A 16,081-nucleotide genomic window follows, 5' to 3' on the forward strand; every position below is an offset into this window, starting at 1 on the left:
TTAACACAGCAATCTGCACAACCTGAACCACAGATTTCAGCAGGAAGAGAAAATATTCATTTTTATTTTCAATTTTTTATTAAAAATATTCTTCTTTAATTTTTTTCTACTATATTTTTTACTTTTGTGTAATTTCTTTTCAATTCTATTTTACTTCTATCATTTCATTTTAGTCTACTTCAGTGTATTTTTTCAAGTTTTCAAATAATTTCCTTTTTTTTTTTCTCCCTTTTTTTCACTAATCTATGAAGCCACTTTCAACACCTAGACCAAACACACCTAGGATCTAACATCATTTATTTGATGTTTTTGTGTGTGTGTGTTTGTTTTTAATTTTTTAATTTTAATACATTTTTCTTTTTAATTTTTTTCAATTTTAATTTTTCTACCTCCTAATTCTTTTTCTCCCTTCAAAATGATGAAACAAAGGAATTCACTACAAAAGAAAGAGTGGGAAGAAATGACAGCTAGGTAGTTAAGCAACACAGATTCAAGCAAGATGTCTGAACCAGAATTTAGAATCACGATAAGAATACTAGCTGGGGTCAAAAATAGATTAGAATCCCTTTCTGCAGAGATAAAAGAAATAAAAGCTAGATAAAAGAAATAAAAAATGCTATAACTGAGCTGCAATATAGATTGGATGCCATGGCGGCAAGGATGCATGAGGCAGAACAGAGAATCAGTAATATAGAGGACAAACTTTTGGAGAATAATGAAACAGAAAAAAGGGGAGAGATTAAGGCAAAAGAGCACAATTTAAGAATTAGAGAAATCAGTGACTCATTAAAAAGGAACAACATCAGAATCATTGGGGTCCCAGAAGAGGAAGAGAGGAAATGGGTAGAAGGGTTATGTGAGCAAATCATAGCGGAAAACTTTCTTCACGTGGGGAAAGACACAGACATCAAAATCCAGGAAGCACAGAGGACCCCCATTAGATTCAACAAAAATCGACCATCAACAAAGCCTATCATACTCAAATTCACAAAATACTCAGGCAAGGAGAGAATCATGAAATCTGCAAGAGAAAAAAGTCCTTAACCTACAAGGGAAGACAGATAAGGTTTGCAGCAGACCTATCCACAGAAACTTGGCAGGCCAGAAAGGAGTGGCAGGATATATTCAATGTGCTGAATCAGAAAAATATGCAGCCAAGAATTCTTTATCCTACAAGCCTGTCATTCAAAATAGAAGGAGAGATAAAAAGTTTCCCAGACAAACTAAAGGAGTTTGTGACCACTAAACCACCCCTGCAAGAATTTTCTTAAAATTTTTTTAATGTTTATTTATTTTTGAGAGAGATAGAGCACAAGAGGGGGAGGGACAGAGAGAGAGGGAGACACAGAATCTGAAGCAGGCTCCAGGTTCTGAGCTGTCAGCACAGAGCCTGACATGGGGCTTGAAATCACAAGCCGTGAGATCATGTCCTGAGCTGAAGTCAGACACTTAACCAACTGAGCCACCCAGGCACCCCAGCCCTGCAAGAAATTTTAAGGGGGATTCTCTGAGGGGAGAAAAGATGAAAAAATAAATAAATAAGTAAGTAAATAAATAAATAAATAAATACCGAAAGCAACAAAGATTAGGAAGGACCAGAAAACACTACCAGAAACTCCAACTCTACAAGCAACATAATGGCAATAAATTCATATCTTTCAATACTCACTGTAAACATCAATGGACTCAATGCTCCAATCAAAAGACATAGGGTAACAGAATGGATAAGAAAACAAGACCCATCTGGGGCGCCTGGGTGGCGCAGTCGGTTAAGCGTCCGACTTCAGCCAGGTCACGATCTCGCGGTCCGTGAGTTCGAGCCCCGCGTCAGGCTCTGGGCTGATGGCTCAGAGCCTGGAGCCTGTTTCCGATTCTGTGTCTCCCTCTCTCTCTGCCCCTCCCCCGTTCATGCTCTGTCTCTCTCTGTCCCAAAAATAAATAAACGTTGAAAAAAAAAAATTTTTAAAAAAAAGAAAACAAGACCCATCTATATGCTGTTTACAAGAGACCCACTTTAGACCTAAACACACCTTCAGATTGAAAATAAAGGGATGGAGAACCATCTATCATGCTAATGGTCAACAAAAGAAAGCCAGAGTAGCCATACTTATATCAGACAATCTAGACTTTAAAATAAAGACTGTATCATGAGATGCAGAAGGGCATTATATCATAATCAAGGTGTCTATCCACCAAGAAGACCTAACAATTGTAAACATTGATGCACCAAATATGAGAGCACCCATTGATAGTAATACCATAATAGTAGGAGACTTCAACACCACACTCACAGCAATGGACAGATCATCTATCAAAAACTCAACAAGGAAACAATGGCTTTGAATGACACATTGGACCAGATGGACTTAACAGATATATTCAGAACATTTCATCCTAAAGCAGCAAAATATACATTCTTCTCCAGTGCACATGGAACATTCTCCAGAATAGACCACATACTGGGACACAAATCAGCCCTCAGCAAATACAAAAAGACTGAGATCATATCATGCATATTTTCAGAACACAACACTATGAAACTCGAAATCAACCACAAGAAGAAATTTGGAAAGGTAACAAATACTTGGAGACTAAAAAACTTCCTTCTATAGAATCAACAGGCCAACCAAGAAGTTAAAGAGGAAATTAAAAAGTATATGGAAGCCAATGAAAATGATAACACCACAACCCAAAACCTCTGGGAAGCAGCAAAGGCGGTCATAAGAGGAAAGCATACAGCAATTCAGGCCTTCCTAAAGAAGTAAGAAAGATCTCAAATACACAACCTAACCTTATGCCTTAAAGAGCTGGAAGAAGAACGGCAAATAAAACCCAAAACCAGCAGAAGACAGGAAATGATAAAGTTTAGAGCAGAAATTAATGCTATAGAAATAAAAAAAAAAAAAAACAAAAAAACAGTAGAACAGACCAATGAAACCCAAAGCTGGTTCTTTGAAAGAATTAACAAAATTGATAAACCACTAGCCAGTTTGATCAAAAATAAAAAGGAAAGGACCCAAATAAATAAAATCAAGAATGAAAGAGAAGGGATCACAACCAACATAGCAGAAATAAAAACAACAATAAGAGAATATTATGAGCAATTATATGCCAATAAAATGGGCAATCTGGAAGAAATGGACAAATTCCTAGAAACATATACACTACCAAAACTGAAACAGGAAGAAATAGAAAAGTTGACCAGACCCATACCAGCAAAGAAATCAAATTGTAATCAAAAAACAAGAGTCCAGGGCCAGATGGCTTTCCAGGGGAATTCTACCAAACATTTAAGGAAGAGGTAACACCTATTCTCTTGAAGGTGTTCCTAAAAATAGAAATGGAAGGAAAACTTACAAACTCTTTCTATGAGGCCAGCATTACCTTAATTCCAAAACCAGACAGAGACCCCACTAAAAAGGAGAACTATAGACCAATTTCCCTGATGAACATGGATGCAAAAATCCTCAACAAGATATTAGCCAACCGGATCCAAGAATACATTAAAAAAATTATTCACCATGACCAAGTGGGATTTATACCTGGGATGCAGGGTCGGTTCAATATCTGCAAAACAATTAATGTGATTCATCACATCAATAAAAGAAAGGACAAGAACCATATATGATCCTCTCAATAGATGCAGAGAAAGCATTTGACAAAATACAGCATCCTTTCTTGATAAAAACCCTCAAGAAAGTAGGAATCAAAGGATCACACCTCCAGATAATAAAAGCCATGTATGAATGACCCAGTGCTAATATCATCCTCAATGGGGAAAAACTGAGAGCTTTCCCCCTAAGGTCAGGAACAAGACAGGGATGTCCACTCTCACCACTGTTATTCAACATAGTATTGGAAGTCTTAGCCTCTGCAATCAGACAACACAATGAAATAAAAGGCATCCAAATGGGCCAAGAGGAGGTCAAACTTTCACTCTGCAGATGACGTGATACTCTATATGAAAAACCCAAAAGACTCCACCAAAAAACTGCTAGAACTGATTAATGAATTCAGCAAAGTTGCAGGATATAAAATCAATGCACAGAAATCGGTCACATTCCTATTCACCAACAATGAAGCAACAGAAAGAGAAATCAAGGAATCAATCCCATTTACAATTGCACCAAAAACCATAAAATACCTAGGAATAAACCTAACCAAAGGGGTGAAAAATCTATACACTGAAAACTGTAGAAAGCTTATGAAAGAAATTGAAGAAGACACACAAAAAAAGGAAAGATTCCATATTCCTGGATAGGAAGAATGAATGTTGTTAAAATGTCGATAGTACTCAAAGCAATCTACATATTTAATGCAATCCCTATCAACATAATACCAGCATTCTTCACAGAGCTAGAACAAACAATTCTAAAATTTGTATGCAACCAGAAAAGACCCCAAATAGCCAAAGTAATCTTGAAAAAGAAAACCAAAGCAGGAGACATCACAATCCCAGACTTCAAGCTATACTACAAAGCTGTAATCATCAAGACAGTATGGGACTGGCACAAGAACAGACACTCAGATCAACGGAACAGAATAGAGATCCCAGAAATAGACCCACAAACATATGGCCAACTGATCTTTGACAAAGCAGGAAAGAATATCCAATGGAATAAAGACAGTCCCTTCAGCAAGTGGTGCTGGGAAAACTGGACAGCAACATGCAGAAGTAGAACTTGGACCACTTTCTTACACCATACACAAAAATAAACTCAAAATGGATGAAAGACCCAAATGTAAGACATGAAGCCATCAAAATCCTCGAGGAGAAAGCAGGCAAAAACCTCTTTGATCTTGGCCGGAGCAACTTCTTACTCAACACATCTCTGGAGGCAAGGGAAACAAAAGCAAAAATGAACTACTGGGACCTCATCAAAATAAAATCTTCTGCACAGCAAAGGAAACAATCAGCAAAAACAAAAGGCAACCAACAGAATGGGGAATATATTTGCAAACGACATATCAGATAAAGGGTTAGTATCCAACATCTATAAAGAACTTATCAAACTCAACACCCAAAAAAGAAATAATCCAGTGAACAAATGGGCAAAAGACATGAATAGACACTGCTCCAAAGAAGACTTCCAGATGGCCAACTGACACATGAAAAAATGCTCCACATCACTCATCATCAGGGAAATATAAATCAAAACCACAATGAGATACCACCTTACTTACCCCTGTCAGAATGGCTAACCTAACAACTCAGGCAACAACAGATGTTGGTGAGGATAAGGAGAAGGAGGATCTCTTTTGCACTGCTGGTGGGAATGCAAGCTGGTGCAGCCACTCTGGAAAACAATATGGAAATTCCTCAAAAAGCTAAAAATAGAACTACCCTAGCCCCAGCAATTGCACTACTAGGCATTTATCCAAGGGATACAGGTGTGCTGTTTCGAAGGGACACAAGCACCCCCATGTTTATAGCAGCACTATCAACAATAGCCAAAGTATGGAAAGAGCCCAAATGTCCATTGATGGATGAATGGATAAAGAAGATGTAGTATATATATATACACAAAGAATGAAATCTTGCCATTTGCAACTGTGTGGATCGAACTGGAGGGCATTATGCTAAGCAAAATTAGTCATTCAGAGAAAGCCAAATATCATGACTTCGCTCATATGAGGACTTTAAGGGACAAAATAGATGAACATAAGGGAAGGGAAACACAAATAATATAAAAACAGTGAGAGGGACAAAACCTAAGAGATTAAATGTGGAGAACAAACAGGGTTACTGGAGGGGTTGTGGGAGGGGGGATGGGCTAAATGGGTAAGGGGCATTAAGTAATCTACTCCTGAAATCATTGTTGCACTATATGCTAATTTGGGTGTAAATTTAAAAAAATAAAATTAAAAGAAAAAACTGCTGGGAAGTTTTCAAAAATAAAAAAAGTACCACTTAGGTACCAAATGTACGTAGTGGGGGAGACTGCATATGTGGGGATATATAGGGCAGGGGATATATGGGAACTCTCTGTAACTCAAAAACATGATCAATTTTGCTGTAAATCTAAAACTGTCCTAAAAAATTATACTGTCCTAAAAAATATATATACTTATATGTGTGTGTGTGTGTATATATATACATATACATATATATACATATATATATATATATATATATATATGTATCTCACTGATTCATTGTTTTTGTATTGATTCATTAGTTCCACAAATATTTATTGACTGCCTACTATGTGCCAGGTACTGTTCTAAAACTGGAGGATAAAGCAGCAAATAAAACTCATCAAATCCCCATTTTCATGGAGATTATGAGGAAGTCAGACAATAGCAGATACATATGTGACACTGATAGCAGTAAGTACCATCAAGAAAAATTAAGCGTCTTAAAGGGATGGAAAGGGATGTGGGTGGTAAGGAATCTTTTGGATGATTTTCAAGGATCTTCTCTTTTGGATATCTTTTCGATAGGTGTTCAGGGAAGGCCTCTCTGAGAAGGTGAACTTTGATAGACACTGGGGAGAAGTATGAGATGCTGAGGCACACAGAAATCTGAGGACAGAGAAATTTAGGCAGGAGAGAAAATACCCTGAGGCTAGGAAAGGCTTGGTGTCTGTGAGGAACAGCATGGAAGGCTTATGAAGCCTGCAGTTCTGTGAGTCATGGGAGAGCATGGGAGACGAAGTCCAGATCATGCAGAGCCTGGCCAGCAGGGTGAAGATATTGATTTTATTTTGATTGTGATAGAAAACCACTGGAGGGCTATGAGCTAGAAAAAAAAAAAATGATCTGACCTAATTTACACAATGGGGGACAGGAGTAAAAGCAGGCTGGCTATTAGATCCTGATGGCTTGGAATAAATTGAAATTGATGGGAAGTGAATTGAACCCAAGATGTACTTTTAAGGTAGAACCAAAGGGATTTGCTGCTGAACTGGACAAGTGTTGAGACCGAGAATCAAGGATGAGACTGACGGTTGGTTCAAATAGGTGAATGGTGACATGGGGAACACTCAGGGACAATTAAGTCTGGGGGGGGGAAACTAGGAGTTTGGCTCTGCTTTAGGTCAAGATGCTTATTAGACATTCAAATGGAGATGCTGAGGAGGCAGCTGGCTGTATGGAGTTCAGGGAAGAGGTCAGGCCTGGAGATAGATAGTTGAGAGTCATATGTGCATCCACCCAGGCTGGGTGAGGGTGTGAAGAGCTGAGGCCTGAACTTTGGGTTTCTCTAACCTTGAGTGGAGAGTGGTCCAACAAAAGAGACTTAGGACAGAGACACTAGGAGATAAGAGGAAATCCATGTACACATATGCAAATCACACAGCAGGTCACCTGCTTTAAAAAAAAAGTCCGGGGCGCCTGGGTGGCGCAGTCGGTTAAGCGACCAACTTCAGCCAGGTCACGATCTCGCGGTCCGTGAGTTCGAGCCCCGCGTCAGGCTCTGGGCTGATGGCTCGGAGCCTGGAGCCTGTTTCCGATTCTGTGTCTCCCTCTCTCTCTGCCCCTCCCCCGTTCATGCTCTGTCTCTCTCTGTCCCAAAAATAAATAAACGTTGAAAAAAAAAATTTTTTTTAAATAAAAAAAAAGTCCAAGTAGCAAATACCATAGGAAAACCATTAAAATTATTAACACAAGAGACTGGGATATGTCAGGTTTTGGTGTATCCAGCAATTAATTTATACCTGAAAATAGGCTCTCCAACCATCCTTTTTTCCCCTGTTCTACTCTAGGACATAATTAAGCTGCCATTTTTTTCCTCAGCTACTAGAGAAACTATCAAAACCTGAACCGTTTTCAGGTTTACCATGGATAAGAAATGCCAACACAAAGAAGAATTTATGAGTATGTGAATATGACAAGTTGTGAATAAGTGAATGTATAAAAATGAAACATGTCTTGACTTACTGGGAGGGGCTTACTATTCATTTTTTTTCTTATTCTAAAATTTTATTAATTGTTGCACATAAGAATCACCTAGAGAGCTTTAGAAAAATACCAATGACCATCCCAAATCAATTAAATCAGAATTTCTAAGACGTCAACACTTTTTACATTTTTAACAACACTCCCCAGGAGGTTCTAATATGGAACCACAGTTGAGAATCACTGTCTCCATCCATATATCATTTTATATAGCTGTAATTATTATAATAAGTACAATGTTTTTTATCCTTTTTACTTAATATTATATCACAAATATTTCTTTTTTTTGCATAATCTTTATAACTTAAGATTTGCATAATATGGTATTAATATACTATCATATGTTTATTTATTGTGCTATAGTTAAGATTTAGATTGTTGCATTTAATATTTTGAGGCATATTACACTGCATTTAATAATTATTCACCTGCCATATTGTATTCTTAAGCAAAATACCAGAACATAATATGTATATAGGTCATTATATTCATATTGCTTTCCAAAACTTTAAAATGATTTACAATCCCCTGGAGTATTTGGGGAATCAGGTTCATCACAAACTCATCTATATAGAGTATAAAGATTTTTTTTTAATTTTTTTAATGTTTATTTATTTATATTTTATTTAAAAAATTTTTTTTCATGTTTATTTATTTTTGAGAGAGAGAGAGAGAGAGAGAGAGAGCACATGTGGGGAGGGGGCAGAGAGAGAGGGAGACACAGAATCCAGAGCAGACTCCAGGCTCTTAGCTGTCAGCACAAGGCACATGGGGCTCAAACTCACAAACCACAAGATCATGACCTGAGCCAAAGTCTGACACTTAAACAACTGAGCCACTCAGGTGCCCTGAGATTTTTTTTTTCTTCTTTATTTTTTTTTTATAAAAATCTTTTTTAACGTTTTATTTGTTTTTGAGACAGGGAGAAACAGAGCATGAACAGGGGAGGGTCAGAGAGAGGGAGACACAGAATCTGAAACAGGCTCCAGGCTCTGAGCCATCAGCCCAGAGCCCGACGTGGGGCTCGAACTCACGGACCGCGAGATCATGACCTGAGACGAAGTCGGCCGCTTAACCGACTGAGCCACCCAGGTGCCCCTTTTTTTTCTTCTTTAAATAGCTAGAGTAATAGATCATGTTAATGAGGGTGCTTTGCCTTGCAAACAGTAGAAACCAACTTAAAGTCCCTTAAAACACAAAAGAGAATTATTTTCTTATGTGACTAAAGAAGTTCAGAGGTGATTTGAATTTGAGCAGTGATAAATCTAGGTCCTCAAATAATGGTTCAGGATTCAATTTCTCATTCTCCAGAGGTCATCATTGCATGCTTCTTGATTGGCTTTATTCTTGGGCAGGGTCATTTATCCTGCTACTGTAGATTTTTTCATAATCCCAGCCAGTGATTGGGATTCATTCTGATTGGCTCTGGCTAAATGCATCATTCTGGCTTTTGCTACTAGAATTTGGAATTCTCACATGCCTCTTTTGGATTCAGGTTTGAGGTTACCACTCCAGAAGGACAAAGATTCAGAATGGCAGGGGAGAGGAGCTCTGGAGACATGCCAGGCTATAAAAAACATGTCTGCAACATAGATTTAATATGATATTTAACTTTTCTCTAAACATCATTCAGGTCAATGTTCTTGCATTGTTTTCACACCATGTTTAGGGTGTTTTTTTTTTTAATTTTTTTTTCAACGTTTATTTATTTTTGGGACAGAGAGAGACAGAGCATGAAGTGGGGGAGGGGCAGAGAGAGAGGGAGACACAGAATCGGAAACAGGCTCCAGGCTCTGAGCCATCAGCCCAGAGCCTGACGCGGGGCTCGAACTCACGGACCGCGAGATCGTGACCTGGCTGAAGTCGGACGCTTAACCGACTGCGCCATCCAGGCGCCCCTAGGGTGTTGATATAGCAATATGTATGTCATTCTTTTTGAAAATTCATTTATGTAACTAAAGTACTAGAGTAATAGAGTATTTATAAAAAGAAAAAGAAATGATTTTAAGAATCAGGCCTTTATTTTTTAAGGAATATATAGATACTCCTTTGATATCTGCAGGTCAGGCTTTGGCTCAAATGCTTATTTGTGAAAGTTGAAATGGAGACTCCTACTGTTCCATGTGATAGTTCTTTGGAACATCTTGTGCTTCCACTAGTCATGTCTCTGTTGAATTTTAGGAAGGGGGAATATTCAGCAGCTCCCAAGAATGTTGCTTTTTAATTTGTTAGCGGTTTTTGGCAAAGATAAGCCATAACTTTAAACAGTTCACCACCGTAATTTTAAAGTTTGCAAACCAAACGAGCGGTCATCAATAACGGAAGTTGTTTCAGTAACGCTGAAAATTATTAATCATTTATTCAAGGTGACAGGGTGTAACACTCAGGCCTAAAATATGCTCATCCGAAGGAAGGATGAGAAAGCAATATAACAATCCCCCCCCCCCAGAACCAGCTTATCATTTATATGGTGTATACAAGGTACAGAGCAGAAAGATGGAATTTATGTTCATTGCTGAGAGCAGTGCATATATGTTATAATCTAAAATGTGATAAGGTCAAGATTATATCAAATTTTATCTATAGTGATACTGAAACATTTGGTTACGTAAAAAATATTGTATACCAAGTTTTATATGTGCTTCTTTTTGTTTTCACCTATTAAAATTAATGTGATCTGTAATAGCAGCATGCCATGTTCCTATGATACAGAACGTGCATTTTAATGTGCTATATTAACAAGAATATTGCCTAGGAAAGGTTTTTGTTATGTTTTTCTTTAGTGTTGACAAATTGAAGTCATTTGGTAAGACAAAGAGTGGAAACATAGCAAGGTAGAAAACACTTATAATATGACACTGTATAATACTTTGAGATGACGAATCATATTAATTTTTTATGTAGGCTGAAATTACCTGATAAAATATATCTGCTACAGATAAATACACAATCAAATGTATAGATTGATATTCTTAAAAATTGATGTTCATAGTAATTTGGCTTTTAAGTTTAACTCATAAAGTTTACCTTTAATTCATTATATATTAAAGGTAGTCCAGAGACTAAAATCTCTAAAAATAATATTGGTATTCATTTACCTAAGAATGAAGACATTCTTCACACTTAGAATTTGTAAAAATGCTTTTGCAACTATTGATTAGATACAAACTTCTCATTACATATTAATTTCTAGATCTTCAAATCATTGGGCCCTTCTACACAATCTGTCCTTGCAAATGTCCCATAGTGGACATAATATTTATAGATGATCTCTACATTTCTATAATTCAAATATGGATTCATTCTTGCAAGTTGTGTTTTCCTTAATTTATTCTTAAAATAAGAGCTAGTACTTACTGAGTATTTCTATATGCCACTATTCTTCCAAACAATTTACCTGGATGTTGGCGCTATTTTACAAATAAGTAAGCTGAGTCAAGGGAAGTTAAGTTGACAAACACATAGGTCTTAAGTAAAGGCATTCTGGCTATGGGTGCAACACTGTATGACCTCTCACGAAGCCTTATGTAACCTGAAGAGTAGAATTTCTCTCTCCTTTGTAAGAGTTAAAGTGTTCACCTACAGTGATATCACAGAGTGGTAAAAGAGCTGTTGAGGTAGCTGAAGCGTTTTTCTAGGACCCCAATCCATGAACTTTGAAGGAGATGCCAGGAAGTAGTGAAGTTTTGACTAAATTTTCCCATAAAATGTGAAAACCTTAGAAATTTGTCAATGACTGTGTCTTTTTAAAAGTCAAGATGAAAATTAATTTTAGTTATTTTTATTGACTCAACGGTAGTAAATCTTACAAAAGCCTTTGAAAATTTCTCCTAGCATGGTTCTTACTTTGTTGAAGAATCACACAGATGTTATCAAATTTCCTCTGTCTCTCTTTCTTTCTCTCTGGTAGTATGAAATACAATGACTACTAGTAAGCCCAATTTGGTGTCATTGCCTTGATTTGTGTTAAGACACTAGCACAAAATTTTTCCCCAACTATTTTTTTTTATTTTTGGCACCTTCGGTTTAAATATTGACATAGTAAAAAGGCAAGTAATGTTTTAGTATTATTATAAAAATAGTTTGGCTTCATTGAGGCCCTGAAAGGGTCTCAGAGACCTGAAGGCTTTGAAGATCTCACTTTGAGAATCATTGCTCTAAGGGAATATTGTTTATATCATACACATCACAGATATTTGATATTAATTCCTTTAAGTAAACGTTACAACAGTGCCTACTTTTCTGCCTTTCACTTACTGTCATAAAAGTTAATATTTACTTTCAAAACCATATGCATAACTGGAAGAAGTACTTCAATAACTGTCCAGTTATGCACTGAAAATCTTTTCTTGATATGAAGAAGAGTACATTTTTTTTTTAATTTTTTTTCAACGTTTTTATTTATTTTTGGGACAGAGAGAGACAGAGCATGAACGGGGGAGGGGCAGAGAGAGAGGGAGACACAGAATCGGAAACAGGCCCCAGGCTCTGAGCCATCAGCCCAGAGCCTGACGCGGGGCTCGAACTCACGGACCGCGAGATCGTGACCTGGCTGAAGTCGGACGCTTAACTGACTGCGCCACCCAGGTGCCCCTGAAGAAGAGTACATTTTTAAAAAATATTCATTATCTCTATGATCTTGAGCAAGTTGCTCATTTATCTGTGGCTTAGTGAGGCAGTTGGCTTAAATTAGTGATTGGCAGTTAGGGAAATACTGTCTCCTGAGGGGTTGTGCAAATATATATATTGTGGCATTTTATTCTACTGAATTTGTTGTTGCAGTTGGGAAGGGGGATCGCTGGCATTCAGTACCCCAGGGTCAGGGTTGCTAAATAACTTCCCAGCCAGTGAGTCCTGCTTAAATAAGTCCCAAATGCCAATAACGATGATACCATCTTTGAGAGAAACACTGTAGCTTTCTATAGTCAAATGGCAAATGCCTTACTCCTCCAGGTGGGATACATTTTAAGGAACAGTAAGTGTTGTGTCAAAGGAGAAGGGAAATGACAACATATTGCTAGAGGGATATGTGCTAAATGGATGAGCCTGAGCTCGCTCTCTGTCCTTGATGGTAGAAGAGTTGAGAATGGAAGGAGGCGAGATTGATGGCATTTGTGAGAACACCAGGCCTTCCTTGAGGCCTTTCACTACCCCAAGTTCTGGGTAGTATATCAAGATGATAAAGTCCATTTTCAAATATGTGATAATATAACTGAATTAAATGTTCCAAAAGATATTGTACTTATGTTTCTTTATCATGCAACAGAATGCAGTATGAACAAAGTTATGGAACAAATGAAACTCTTATTTTTTTTTCCATACACTGACATAGAAAATCAGAATAAAAGAGATAGGTTTACTGTTTTCAGATTCATTGAATTTTATTTATTTATTTACTTATTTATTTATCTTAAAACAATCCACATTGTTTTAAAATAGGAAATTTATATTCCAGAAAGGGAATAGACTTTGGAATAGATTCCAAAAAGGGAATCACATACTTAGTGGCCAAATGAAATGGACTCCCAATAAAAACAAACAACTGGAGTTTAAAAGAGTATGGCTGGACCAGATATTTGGAACTTATCTGCATTTTAACATTTGAGTCACATAATACTTTTTAATAATTGAGAACTTATATGAGTGAAGCTCAAGTTTTGTTGCTGTTGTTTTTTAGTTTCAGTGTCTTATAAAGCCCAGCTTTTTAAGTTGAAGTGACTATCAGAAGGGATTATTAATTAAAGCAAGAGGTGTTAATATTTTGTGCAATTTTATCATGCAACACTCTTAATCTATCTTTGTGTGTGTGTGTGTGTGTGTGTGTGAGTTAGCTAGTTAGCTGGGAGCTTAAACTCCAGCCTCTTTTCTGCTCTAGTATTGTGGGTTCAAGATCCCTAAGACATTATTTACCAAAGGACAGAGAAAGGCCAAAACTACTCACTTAGTTTCTGTTTCTTTGGTTGCCTTGGTAAAAGAAGTGATTGAGGAAAAAATTTTAAACCAGAAACTTTTCCCTAATGATTATCGTTTCTACTTATCTAGTATTTAGTACTTTAGATCATGCCCCTCTTACTCCTCATTTTATTAGTTATAAGAAACTGACCAATTCAGTTTGCTTTTGAAATCAGAACAAGTAGATTATAATCCTAGCTCTGTTTTCATCAGCTCGGTGATGTGGGCAAGTTTCTTAAGCTTTCTGGGACTCTGTTTTTTCATTAGAAAAATACGTAATGATGTATATTACACAACTATCGTGAGGATTAAATTATTTTCAACTTATAAATTGCAATGCTTAATGCCTGGCAGAAAGTTGATACTTAATAAAAACTGTTCTCCTTTTTTTAGTTCTTCCTTAAAAAAGTAACACTAATAAACACAACACTTCTGGATACATACTTATTTTAGATTATTTTTACTTTGCTTTGCCCTAGTTTTGATCTAGCGTTCAATTCCTTTGGAGATCTTATTTTATATTTTGGTAGAGGCTTTCATAGATTTGAAGTTTGGGTCTAGGTAATAATTACTGATGTTGTTCCTCTTCTGAGGGGGAAAAGCTGTGGAAAGAGAGTGTTTTCGAAAGAGGAGATGTAGTTAAGGTGCCTCCATAACTACCTAGGACTTCACGCAGCATCTGACATACAACAGGGCTCTTAGGAAATACTTGCTAAATAATGTGTATATTCCATGTCTGCTGTTCTTTGCACGGGGAACCTCTAAATGTGCTCATGGGCAGGGTAAAGCCTCTTTTCAGGGTTTGGCTCAGCACTGGACATTTTTTATTAACATATTTTTATGTGACTATACAAATTATAAATGTATGATGATAAAACACAAGGAAGAACAAATAAGAGTTTAAAAATAATCTACAGTCACAGTTCTCAGTGTTGTAACTACTTTAACATAGACATGATTTTTAAGCAAAATCAGGACCTGAAGTTTAACATCATATCCCTACATGACTACTTTTAGGGACAAATATATGAGAGCTGGCTACATTAAATCCACATTTTGAAATTCACGTTTTAGCATTAGTGAGACAAAATGAAGTTTAGCAGAAAATTCAAAATGGAAATTTGGGCAGTTTTAAGCAAAGAGAATTCTTGAGAACCCAAAGTTTTCAAAGGATTGACTATTGTTTTTAATAAACAGTAACATTTAACAGTATCTTATTTATAATTTCTTCAAGTCCATATTAACACTACTTACTAAACTATTATTATTTTTATGAACTATGAAGTTGCCTAATACTTTGAGCCTATTTATCTGGAGGACTGGTTTCAGTTTTCAATCATTCCTAACCTTGAATTGAAGTCTAGAATCCCTCTGCCATAGAAAAGAAACAGAAGGCAACGGACAGGACAGCAAAGCTTCACTTGCTCGGCTCCCAGCTTTTAGCACAAAATCTCTGTCTACACAAGTGGTGTCACTCTTCCTTTCACCTGCTTGTGAATGTGAAGACAGACAGGACCACACCAGGTCAACCTGGTTATTGACTTCGGGCATCTCACTTCAAAGGTGACTGGGATTCACCAACTGTCTCAGAGATGTGTGAAAAGTTTGCCCTAAGGAACTCTGTGGCCAATAATAGGTTGAATTTGAGAGCATTGCTTTGAAAGTTTATGAAGACTTCCCAGGGCAAGGAGAGGTTGAGCTGTGACTCCAGCCCTCTCCACTAGCATTTGTAAACATTCTTTTAAATCCTGTTGTCAAAATTTAAATATCACCTATAGTTTTTCTAACAATAGTAAATTATGAGAAGGAAAATCTTGCCTTTGACTTTTCAACAACACATATGTACCTTTAACATTCTAAATTTGGTTCCACCCTGGTAAGGTCTGCTTGGTTGAATCAACTAAAAACTTGCACCTCTTCACATATTGACTCCTAGAACAGCTTGCATGGTTGTTGGTGTTAAGTGCCTATGTATACACAAGACTCAAAGAAGAGGTAAAAGTGTAATTAGCCTTTATTGCACTAATTCTGTGATTTAAAATTTGCTTGGAGGTTCTCTTAAAAGTTTTCATACAATTGGTAGCTATTTAAGAAAAGCGCAGGTCTGTAATTCTATGCACTAGGCTTAACGTTAAATTTTCATTACTTTCTGATGCCAATATTGACTATTTTTGTAATTAAATCCAGTTTTCACTTCCCCTTCCAAGCCAGGCAATCAAGCCAGACAAGT

The sequence above is a fragment of the Lynx rufus genome, unplaced genomic scaffold, assembly GCF_022079265.1.
Source record: "Lynx rufus isolate CCGP_SWC_20201006 ecotype Redwood Valley unplaced genomic scaffold, mLynRuf1.p SCAF_5, whole genome shotgun sequence".
Lineage (NCBI taxonomy): Eukaryota > Metazoa > Chordata > Mammalia > Carnivora > Felidae > Lynx > Lynx rufus.